General features: G+C 35.1%; 1 protein-coding gene and 1 pseudogene across 2 annotated transcripts in view; one reads left to right on the top strand and one right to left on the bottom strand.

The window, feature by feature from the left end:
* Positions 1–13,095, bottom strand: part of LRRTM4 (leucine rich repeat transmembrane neuronal 4) — an 848,801-nt gene that overhangs the window by 114,365 nt on the left and 721,341 nt on the right. The gene's annotated exons all lie outside the window — the stretch shown is intronic.
* On the top strand, positions 2,278–2,651 carry LOC137205608 (NADH dehydrogenase [ubiquinone] flavoprotein 3, mitochondrial pseudogene; annotated as a pseudogene).

Genomic DNA, 13,095 nt, shown 5'->3' with positions numbered 1-13,095 from the left:
ATTATTTGTGAAAACGTCCTTGTATATCATTAAGCTGAATGTGTTTTAAACCTGCATAGTGTTTTTTAAAAAAACATATATGTGTATAATCAAAATATTAAATATATACATATGGGTGAAATAAAGTTTATACAATGATACAGCAAATTTAGAATTGGTCATTGCGTTATTTTTGCTTCTTTGCTTTCTTGCTTTTCTCTTTCCCCTCCCAAGTTTTGAAAAATAAACATACATGTCTTCTGTTCTTAAAAAACTCATTAAAACATGGGGCTTCCCTGGTGGTGCAGTGGTTGAGAGTCCACCTGCCGATGCAGGGGACACGGGTTCGTTCCCTGGTCCGGGAAGATCCCACACGCCGCGGAGCGGCTAGGCCCGTGAGCCATGGCCGCTGAGCCTGCGCGTCCAGAGCCTGTGCTCCGCAATGGGAGAGCCCACAACAGTGAGAGGCCCGCGCACTGCAAAGAAGAATAAAACAAAAGAAAAATTTACAGCGAAAAATCTTCAAAATTCTTGTTAACAAAGCATGTTTCTCTTACTGCTCCAATATATAAATGTTTCCATTACCCTTTTTGTTTGAGACACATTTATTTACAAATTTATCAATATAATATACATAGAAATACATAATTTTTATTCATATATTCATATTAGTGTATTCATAATGAAATATTTGAATCTAGTGGACAACTTCTGGGAGTTCAAAAGTTCAAAAGTTTGCCTTTTGTAACCTCTAGGCAAAAGGTTACAATTACTGGTTTTCCAAGGCAGAAAACCTGGCATATTCAATTGTCCATATTGTGTATTTACATGTGACTTTTTACTGTCTATTTATTTTGCACTTAATCCTAACCTGTAATATGTTAAGGAAATGCTAAGGATACTGGCACAGGAGTTGAAAGAGAGTGACTTCAAAATCCTGCTTTGTCACTAATCATATCTCTTGGCTTTTTGTACATCATCTGAACTTTGTGTCTCATTATTCCATTAAAAAGCAATACTGTTATTATAAATAACATTTAACATTTATTGAGTGTCTAATACATACCGGGCAGTATGTAGTGTGTTTAACGGGTAATATATACTGCTCAACAACCCTATGAAAAGGTTTCTATTTTATAACCAAAGAACTGGGGGAAGCCAGAATAAATAGCTTTAAGAAAGAAACAACAAGTGACAAAGCTGGGATTCAGGCTGTTTCTGATTGCAATATCCTTGCACTCAACCCATATCCTTCACCTACTCACTAAATTAAACACAATGCTTTTTAGCCCTTCCTGCTTTATAGTTTTTTTTAATGAAGTACAATTACATGATAATACAGAAAATTGTTTTGGAAAGTATAAATAGCTATGTTTTAAATACAAATTCAATAGCAGTTACTCATCTGTATGTTGGGTTTAAAGAAGCCCCACAACACAGTCTTTTGCTAGAGAACCATTATAAACTGGCTTCCAAGACACCTATGTGAAGACATTTTCTTGGGGACTGCACAAGAGTCCTGATGTTCCAGAAACTTGAACTATTCAGTATCCGAAGGATCTGGGGACTTAAAATGTCGGTTCATATAAATTAAATTAGCAGGAAACGTTTGGTGCTGTGTAGTGCCTCTGCTTAAGTGGCTGGTAAGGTCTGGCAGTAGTGGGTATTTGTACTCTTGGAACACAATCCCTTTCAGGTTGAGAGTGTGTCCTTGGGATGTGAGGAAGCTTAGATTAAATGGTAATTCACAGCAGTGCTCAGAAAATGCTTTTTTGAATCTAGCAATCACTTATTTGTTGCTTCTACCTAAGATTGCTGTGAACTTTGTTCTTTATTCAGGGAAGTGCTTGGAAAGGGTGATAAAGCCAGCTGCCACTTGTCAGGTGAGAAACAAACGCTGAGAAATGCTATTGTCCTGAAAAGATCATGCTGAAGGTCAGTGCTCTGAACCAGATGCAACAATAGACAGTAGCAGCATGTCCTTCCTGATTGAAAGAAAAAGAAGGTTGTACTTTGAGGAGAGGAAGGGAAATACTATATACAAATGTATTTATTATATTTATTATATATAGTACCTATATACTATGTATATCATAAAGCAATGATAAAATTATATATATGATATATAGTATATATATACGATGTATATCATAAAGCAGTACTCTGTAAATGTAATTACTCTGTTAAACTGAATTCTATTGATCCATGCTTGAACAAAGTAAGAATTGAAAATGAGGATCTTATTCACATATATTTGTTGACTTTGAAGGAGGTTTGGCCCGCGCCCGAGTCACGGCCATGGCGGCCTCGCTTCTGCTGGGGCAAGCTTGAGCTGGGGTGCTGAAGATTGTGTTTCTAGAAGCAGGAGCGTTTCGAGGAGTTGTGCCTATAGTTTCTCTCTCTGCAGAATCAGGAAAGAATGAAAAGAGATTGCCAACGAATCCCAAGAAGCAAAGTCCACCAAAAAGCCACCGCCCTTGCTGAGCAATTTGACACCACCACCTACAAGAATCTCAAGCATCATGACTACAGCACATACACCTTCTTAGACCTAAACCTGGACCTCTTGAAGTTCAGGATGCCTCAGCCCTCTTCAGGAAGAGAGTCACCTCGCCCCTGAGAGCTCAGTTTAAAGATTAAACTTCCTGTGTCTTTCTGCATTCTTACCTGCAAAAATAAAATCTGCTCAGCAGTCAAAAAAAAAAAAGGAATTGGAATTAAAAGAGAGAAATGTAACTTTAATAAATGAAGACATCTAGCTGGCAAGATGGATTCTTATGGTTGCAGAAAACCACGTGGTTAAGGGTGGCACCATCTGCATATTCTTTTGTGTAATCTAAAGCAGATTCTACTTCCAGACTATATTTCTGCACTCCAATCATCTACTTTTGCCAGGGCAAAATTTGTCATACACCATCACATCAGTATTCAAAACTGGAAGCATTTTGTTGGTAACTTAAAACATAATCCCTCTGGACATTTCTACCTCTCACCTACCCGCCACTTTCATTCAAATTATGTTATTATTTGTAGAATTGTCCATCTCCTCCAGGTTATTATAAACTTCTGGTAAGAGAGAAAATCTAACTGCCAAGAGCCTTGTACTTGTGTGTAATCATTCAGTTCACACAATATTTTGGTATATAATTAAGAGTGTGTGTGTGTGTTTCCATGTCAGAAAATTAAGATGAAAAGGTTAGTGATGTCCTCTAGATCACATAGCTAGTGTAGCAGATATAGTAAATGAATCATGAACTGCCTGGCACTAAATTTACATTGTTTCCTCTATTCTTCACAGGTAAAAGTGTTTTATAGTTATATATCTTTGATTCCCCCCTTTCATTGGCTAAGATCAAGTCCACAGTTTTTCAAATACTAATTTTAAATAGATGCTAGTTATACACAAATAACTAAAACACTCCCCAGAAATTAACAGAAAATACAGAGGTAGAGAAAGTCATTTTCCTTACATATTTATTACCAAGTTAATTTTTCACAATTTTCTGATTATGTAGAACGTAATGACAACCATATTTCACAAGTCTAACACTCAGGCATCTGAAATACACTGGGTGACTGAATTAGACCCAAAAGTTCTTACCTATTTGGAATATCAGGTGGCATCTAATTAAGATGAAATTTAATAAAAAATAATGTTACATACTACACTCTGATTTAAAATATATATATATCTGCAAGACTTAAAAATATTTAGGCACACCTAGCCTAAACTTGTTCACTACATTTTAGCATGGGAAACCAAACAAATTATATCCCATTTTTAGGATGATGGTCAGGGTTACTAAGTAAATTGGGAATATTCCATCAAAGGAATTTTGCTTAAGAGAATAAAAGTCTTGGTGAAAATATGATAGTCTTCTTGTAGTATTTTGATATGGTCATGTGGGATAAAAGTTGAACTAATTCTCCTTGTTTTTATAGTGGTAGAATTCAGATCAAAAGGCAGAACATGGAGTCGAAAATTTCCTCTTACTACATAACCAAGTTGGTCAAAGACAGAATGAAATACCTGGGGAGTATAAATTTCTTCACTCCTTGAATTTTTTATGCAGAAAGTTAAAAACCATTTGTTGGGGATTTTTAAAAAGGGATTTCAGTGTCAGACAGTGCTTATAATCCCATTGAAATCTTGATTATTACTTATGTTCTTCATATTCTTGTAGGAAAGAATTGTTACTGGGATACTGACAACATTCTCTACCTTCATTCCTGGTTAGGTTATGTTGTCTCACCACACTCTCCCATAGCACAAGCAATCATTGTGTAGCACTTTGCACACATGTTGTTTTCAGAAGTTATTTAGCATGTGTGTTCAAATCCTTTCTTTCACTTCGGACTATATACACCATGAGGGCAAGGATCATGTCCATCCTGATATTCATGGTTTACCCACTCTTATGGAGGAAGAAGTGGGTCCCTTTTTCAGAAGCCACTTCTAGACATTCTCTGGTAGTGAAAAGGAGTCAAAGACCAATAGAGTATTGATGCCAACAACACCATGAGATCTAGGGGATGGGCATGGCCCACCTATCTCATGGGTTATTTTGAATGAAGTTTATAAAATTAAAGTCTTTTCCAAAATAGCATTTTACTTTTTTGTACCTAGTTTTCATTCACCTTTGTTACTTTATCAGAGAGGTTATTATCCATTCATAAAAGTCTTATTCCTAATTTGAAGAGGTCAGTTTTTCTAGGCTTTTTCCTAACTTCTCATTAAGCATCTGGGCTAACATTATTTTGAGCTCCCTCCCATAATTGCTAAAAGTCAAGGTTCAAATATTTTAGAATCAAGGGGATCACTAAGATCCAACCTTATTTTAAAGGACTAAATTAGGCAGAAATACACATACTTAGGATATAGATATTGACTAAATAAAGGGCAAAGACTATACATTTAAACAAAGAGAGAGAGAGAGATTTGTTATTACCTGATGACCCTGTTTAGTATTATATAAAAGGAAGATGTATTAGCACTGTCATATTGCATATTACTAGACAGCAAGTAAGAAATTAAATCAAATTTATCTTTAGACCTCTGAAGATTAAGGTTAGAGTCCAGAATACTATATCACATTATGACAAATGTTGTATATATCAAAACTCCCATATTCAAATCATTTAAATTGCTTTGAAGAAGGCACATGTTACTCTTAGGGTGATCAATACAAGTTTCACAGAAGACTTTACTTAGCAGCTGGAGTGAAATGAGCAGGCGGGGGAGGAGTCTTGGTAGGTACTATACCACATCCATCCCTGAATGCAAACAAAATAGAGGAACTTGGTACTATTCTTTCCAGAGCAGGATAATGCTCTTGCCAAAGAATAATCCCAATTACCTACCTCCTTTCAAGATTTATCCAAAGTTAAGGAATTAAATTCTTTTGAGGATCACTGAAGATTTCAGAAGTTAATTTAAACCTCTCTGTATGCACTTCAACTGCGGAACAATCTCAGTTCCCACCATCCTTCTCTTCGAAGCCTTGACAAACTCACCAACATGAAATGATTATGATGAGCTCATTTTGAACATTTTCCTCAGGGTTTTCATCATCTCTGCTGGTTACCTTTCTTTCCTTAGAGCAAATTCAATTTCCTTATGACTCAGCAAGCAACATTGGATCGGCCCTTCATCTTCTTTTTCCTAAGACGAATTTAAAATCTTTCTCTTCCAAATGACAAAACTTGGAAAACTCTGCACTGCATCCTTTTTCAAACAATCCTTGATTGATGTGTTATGTTGTGTCACATCACTTTAGGTAACTCCTGTCTCCTTGCATTGTACCCATCAATGACCAAGTGAGAATGATGGACTGAACTGAACAAGAATCATTAGGATGCAATGTGATGCTTGTTGGACAGATTTCTTTGAGGTTTTACAACAAATTCTGCCAATGAATACAAATATGAAAATTTCAGATCATGTTTGCAAACCAAATTGGATACAAATAAGGCCAAGTATAAATGATTTAAAGATAAAATGTCTGGGACATGGCCAAAACTCTGGAAACACTTTTGCTGTTCATTTCTTCTGGGTATCTTTGGTGAGGATGATGTGTGTTTATTTTATTTTTTTGTTTGTTTCCTTTTATGAATGTTAGAAGTTAGTTACTATAATAAATTCTTTAGAGATTTTTCAATTGGGGAGATTTTTGCCATTAGGTTAGTGTGCAACTGATGCTACAGTGGTCCAAAAACCACAAACAATATACTCCTATCACTGTTCATAGATTTTTCCCTATTTGGTAACACCACTTTAGTATGTAACCACTAACTTAACCTTTTAAAATAGGGTGCTCTTGTCAATTTATAATTTTTGGCACTATGAGGCAGATGTTGTCTGGAGTAGAATATGTTTTCTATCAGACATATACCTTCCTATAACACACACAAGTACACATATACATATATATCTCTTGTCATTCTAATTAACAATGGAAATTCCACCAAAGTCCCAAGATACATAGGATTGAGGTTTTAATGGCTTACATAGCCCTAGGAATTTTCTATAGGTTAGCTTCATGAGAACTTCTTATTAATTCTTACTGCCAAGTTAACCAAAAAAAGCCCTACAGGATCAGTTCATGTGTGGGAACATTTCCTGTTGATACAGATGTTCTGTCTTACATTGGGCTAATGTGAGTATCACAGGTTGAGTCAGGAAAGAAAATATACAGTCATCTGATCGAATTAAGTATTTTTTTCAACTGAACTCAGTCAATCTATAGTAAGATTTTAGACATAGACTCTCATGCAAAAATCTCAGAATAAAGGTAGATTTTTCTGATATTATTATTTTTTACTTGATTGATTAAATTAATAGCTCATGGAGGCATCAGATTTAAGATCCAGTCTGTACTCCTACATGAATCTGAATCACATTTATTAAAATTTCAGTATCTTCTATCTACAGACATGCCATGGTCAGTTTTCAACAATTTTTTTCTAGTGTGAACAGGATAAGAAAAAATATCTCTCATTTATATAGCACCTTTCAATCAGAATGTTCTTTTTTTTTTTTTTTGAGGTACGCGGGCCTCTCACTGTTGTGGCCTCTCCCATTGCAGAGCACAGGCTCCGGATGCGCAGGCTCAGCGGCCATGGCTCACGGGCCCAGCCACTCCACGGCATGTGGGATCCTCCCGGACCAGGGCACGAACCCGTGTCCCCTACATCGGCAGGCGGACTCTCAACCATTGCACCACCAGGGAAGCCCCGGAATGTTCTTTGTACACTGTACATGGTTAATTTTTCCTCTCAAAAACACGTATTAAACTCCCACAGATCTATTAGCAATTTCAAGGACCTATTTTAGGATTATGTTAGAGAAAGGCTTTAGCAGAATATGAAAGCCTGGTATAGCCCTCACTCAACTTAAGGAAGTTCAAGCTATTTTTATATTGTAAAGTTCTATGCAGAAATATTGTTAAGAACATAATAAAAAATATCCAGTGGATTTGCAATAGGCAATAAGTAAGAGGGAGCCCTGTCACTTAAGTAAAAAGAAGCCTAAAATTTTAACTGAGTCAGATCCAGATGAAATAGGACGAAGTAGACCTCTGATCTTTTCTGGGCAGTCCTTCTTTTTGCCCCCATTAAATCATCCTTTGCCTCTTCCTATTCTCGAGTACTTGAATTCTTGTTATATTTTCACTGGTCACCCTATTAAAATTGCTTTCAGGAAAGGACAGGGAATTTACTCAACCCTATACATGTGCAAGTGTTAACAGTTTTATTTGACCTCTCTGGGGTTTTATATTTTAAAAGCTAATAAAACTTGAAAGTGAGGAATATAATTTCAGGTAGTAAGTTGAAGAGACTGAGCCTTCTCTTTGCCTTTCAGATTGTATAACAGGATAGTCACCAGTTTCATATATTCTTTTTACGTTAGGCTTGTCTTAACCTTATAAATGCAGACTGGCAAGCTCTGAAATCTCACAGGATGGTTTGACTTATTCTGAGGCTGATTTGAAAACTGAATTAGAGGTGAGAAAGGGTAGATGATTGATATTTTTTAAAAAGGTCAGATCTTTTTGGGGAACTTAAAAAGTGTCTGCCAACTTCAGATATACTTAAGTACATGGTTGGCATTATGTGTGATATAAGTAAATGTATGCTATTAAAACCAAATACAATATAATCAAAGGCAAAATGAATTTATTTAACCTAGGAAGTAGAATTGAGAGTTTATATTGCATGATTATAAGATAATTTGAAAGAAAACTACAAACTAAAACAATACCCAAGGAAGGACAACAAAATATTCTAGCAGGCAACAATGTATAAATTAATAATAATAATGATAAGGAACTAGTATTATGAATGTGCACATTATTTCACACATAAATTTACAATTACCTTCTTATAATATGCCCTTCTAGGTGAGTGATAGTGTAATCCATTTAGGACAGAAAGTGAGACATTTTCAATATAAATGGAAAGGAAAAAGAGATTTAGGGAGATAGAAGACAATTACCCAAAATTGAATTTTGTCAGAACCATAGATTAACAGTCCTATCCTGGGAGAAGTATCCTGGAATCTTTAATGCTCACTATTAGCCAGGATCATTCTTTTATTTTTCACTGGGAAGACATATGATATTTTATCCTACTGAGGTCTTCCAGTGTTTACTGTTTGCTCAGCATTTTTGCATACCAATGCCTTTTACTGCCTTCTCCAGGAAGAATATATAGTTTACATTTGGATCTTCAGAGTTGCTGAGTAGTCTGACGAGGTCTTTTTGAAAAGGTGGTGTGCTGAGCCATATAATAAGAGATATTATAACCCTTTCTGGCATCTCTCTTTGAGTCCTGCAGGACAGTACACTGTTGAATAATGATTGCATGAGCATAGTCAGATCACCCCCAACTCCATCCTTAGTGTTTCCCAAAAGAAAAACTGAAATCTTTGGATAAAATATTTTCTTTGGGAAAAAAAGAAGCTATTGAGAGAGGTTAGATAGCAAGTGCAGGTATACAGCAGGGCAGGTGAATGAAATTGGTCCAGTATCTTTGATTCTACTGCTAAACAGAGTGGTGGCTGATTCCTTTCCTATCACTTTCGATCTTTTATTTTTCTCCATTTGTACACATGTCAAACTTCATGAAAATGTTGTAATTCAGCTGCTCCCCAATAATACACAATTTAATCATCCTACCTTTGTACAAATCTGTGTTCTCTGAATGAATCCAGGGACACTGCTTCTGATTATGTGTACAGAGTTCTACATCTTACAGACTACATAATTAGATTGCAAAACAGTACAATGTAGGTTATAAAATCATTGAAAAAAATCAGCACAACCTCAGCTTGGTTATCCATACTTTAAAATGGCATATTCTATACTGTAGAGAACAAACATTGTCTCAACTTTCATTTCATATAGAGTTGCAAAGGTAGAAAAAAAATGAACTTCCACTTAAATATTTAAAACACCCTTTTGCCAAATTTGCCTTAGAAGTTCAGATTACTGTATCTGATGCACAGTAATAAGATATTAACATTAAAATGATTTCTAGTCCAATCTCTTGATATTATAGATAATGAAACTGGACATAAGTGGAGTTGAGGATTTGACTAACATTGTATAGTAGTTAGTAGAGCATCTAGAGTTTATACTATAGTCTACTTTTAACCAGTAACTAGTTTAGCAATCTAAATAGTCTTACCATATCTTCTAGTCAAGTATATCTCAAGTAAATTCCTGTATTGAATTAAAAATTCTGTGTTTCTGCCATAATTTATGCATCCCACTTAAACATATAAAACTTGTAAAATTGTGTGGTAGTTGGATTCTGAGGTGGTTCACCAATGATTTCTTCCTCTTTGTATTAATGTCCTTGTATAATTGAGTGGGCAGGAATTGTAACTTTCTTCTAACTAATAGAATACAGCAGTTGATGGGCTATTACGCATGATTGTAATTTTTGCCTTCCTAACAAAAAGCCTGCTTCTCATTTTATGAACTGCCCTATGAAGAGACCTGGGTGGAAAGGAACTGAGAGCTACCTCTGACATCCAGCAAGGAATTCAGTCTACCATTCACACAGTACAAGGAATTTAATCCTGTCAACAGCTGTTTAAGTAAGTTTTCAAGAAGATTCTTCCCCAGTCAAGTGTTCAGATAAGTCCTCAACTTAGGCCAGCACCTTGATTGAAGCCTTGTGAGAAACCCTGAAACAGAGGACCCAGCTATGCCATGCCTGGACTCCTGACCCACAGAAATGGTGAGGCAATAAGTCTGTTTGTTTTAAGCTGTTAATTTTGAGGTAATCTGTTATGCAACAATAGATAACTAATATAATTTGCTTTTGAGTAAAATAGCAAGGTACAATGTTTAAAGGAGATAAATCTTGTCTACAATCAAGGGAATGTAACTGCAACATACAAACATTAAGTTTTATCCATACTTCAGGGTAGGTTAAAATCAGTCATGAAACCCCTATTAAAATGATCATAAAGCAAGTGCACAACCATGAATTAGTAAAAGCAATAATAAAAATGGAATTAATAATAGAAGTAAACTATAATTACCTTCCAAAATGTCTTTACACACAACAAATGCTTCTTTGAATGTCACTCTTTACTTGCCTATAGATCCCCTTACTGAAGTGCTCAGAGTGTCATCTCCAGGAAGCCACCTGTGACCTCCAGTGTCTGTGTATGATCTTGGCTTAATTTGCCCTCCCTAAGAATTTACTGGTTGTGTCAGTTATGCAGCACCTAAAATATGTTACTGATAGTACTGGTGGGAGAATAACCCATATCTTGCCTCCCTAATATGCCCCTCTAAGTAAGTGAAACTTCGTGAGGTCATGTATAATATCTTTTACCTCTCTAATACCAGCATAATATATAGACATTTATGGCAGACAAGATGCTTACATATCTGTCTTTGTAGGTTATGTTGCTGATGTTATCAATAGAAATAATCTGTCTCTTTTATTTAAGGGAAAATTCAAATATCAAAAGTTTTCAAGACATGAGGAAGTCCATTTGCCTTATAGTAGGAAATTTGGTAGCATGTTTAGTATTTTCAGACCTAGACCCTCCTTGACACTGGTGTATTTACCATCACCTAGTCAGTTACCTATGCATTATACACAGCCTAGTTGTAAAACCAGCTCTGAAAAACATAGTTAGTTCCTCTGAGCAATTATTGATTTTTCTTCTGGAATTCAGGTAGCTAATTAGACTAACACCTTACCCCATCTTTAAATTTTGTGATAGCCTTGTGACCCTGGCATGAGTGAGACCAACATGCTACTAGGTAGTATTTTGCTATATGACCTTATGCTTAATCATCAAGGTATGCTGCTTGAAGTCACAAATTTTACTAGGAGAAACACGTGAAACTGGTTGATAGATTGATACCCCAATCCTGATGCTAAAGCATTTAAACACAAGAGGACTCATGAACAGTATACAGAAAAATTTGTGTTGATTACTTCTTTTGAAGGTCAGTCTCCTCTAATCCTTTGAATCTGTTGAAAATTTGTAAGGTTAATTACTCCTAATTTAATAGCAAATCATGTTTGTCATAAACAAGATTTAATAAAAATTTTAAAACTGAGAAAAAAGTTATAAATACCAATCAAAAATCTACCTCTCATAGAGAATCATTGTTAGTATGTTGGAGTACTTTATGGAAAATTCAAATCATACTGTATAGGAAATGTTTGTGTTTTTCTTTGGACATTGGCATATAATTTTTCTTCTGTCTGGAAAATTCTTCCAAACATTCTTTGTCTGCTTAAATTCTACTCATACTTCTTGTCTCATCCTAGACAACCACTGAGGAAGTCTTGACAAGTCACAGTTGACTTTGACTCAACAAGCTATGCTCACCAAATTTTTATTGTGTTCCCTTAGTACCTTTCTCTTTTATCTCAACACATACACACACAATATCACATTTAAAAAGCCTGATTCTTTGTTTAACTCTATACCTAGGCTAAAATCCTCATGAGAGCAAGGACAATGTTTTGCACAAAACTGTACTGCCAAAATAGGCATGTATCAAAATAGTAATAAACATTTTATAAACAAATGTCTGGGCAAATGAATGGCCTGTTTTAATACATAAATTAAATTATGAGTATATTTGATGATGATCAAGTATTGAGAATAATATTTTGAATAGCTGTGTAATATTCCATCACATGAATGGACCATTCTTTATTGTGAAATTCTTTTTTGTTGGTGGTCATTGATGCTATTTCTAATGCTTTGCTATTTTAGATAGCAATTCAGTGGTTCATTTTGTAATATAATCCTAATCTCTTTCTCTGATGATTTCCACAGAATATATTCCTACAAATAGAATATTTTTAAGGCTCTTGATGCTACTGCCAGATTACTTTTTTGGAAAGATAAATGATTAGTAATGTTAAAAGTGGGTATAATTTATTTCTTTTCATTTTCTTATTTTATAGGTGACAGCATCAGATTTCATATTATAGTTATGTGATGAAGGTCAAATATTCTGTTTGTGTATTTACAGCTTATCTGTTACAATAATTTACATGTCTTCATTTATTATAATATTTCCATTTCTCATCTATAGATTGTCTGCCAGTATCCCTGGTTCATTTGTTTATTGGAGTGGCATGTGATTTGTGGAATTATTTTTATGTCTGTATATTCTGCTACACAATGGCAGAAACTAGAAGCTTCTACATGAGCCAAGTAGCATACAGGTTAAAATAAACACATGTTCAGATCCACCAGAGGACAGACAGCGGAAGCAAGGAAAAATAAAATCCTGCAGCTTGTGGAACAAAAACCACATTCACAGAAATATAGAGAAGATGAAAAGTCAGAGAATATGTACCAGATGAAGGAACAAGGTAAAACACCAGAAAAACAACTAAATGAAGTGTAGATAGGCAATCATCCAGAAAAAGAATTCAGAATAATGATAGTGAAGATGATCCAGGATCTCGGAAAAAGAATGGAGGCAAAAATTGAGAAGATGCAAGAAATGTTTAAGAAAGACCTAGAATTAAAGAAAAAACACTTAAAAGAATTAAAGAAAAAACAAACAGAGATGAACAATACAATAAGTGAAATGAAAAATACACTACAAGGAATCAATA

The sequence above is a fragment of the Pseudorca crassidens genome, chromosome 14 (assembly GCF_039906515.1).
Source record: "Pseudorca crassidens isolate mPseCra1 chromosome 14, mPseCra1.hap1, whole genome shotgun sequence".
Lineage (NCBI taxonomy): Eukaryota > Metazoa > Chordata > Mammalia > Artiodactyla > Delphinidae > Pseudorca > Pseudorca crassidens.
Note: the sequence above shows the minus strand (reverse complement) of the source record. Positions and strands in the feature narration are given on the sequence as shown.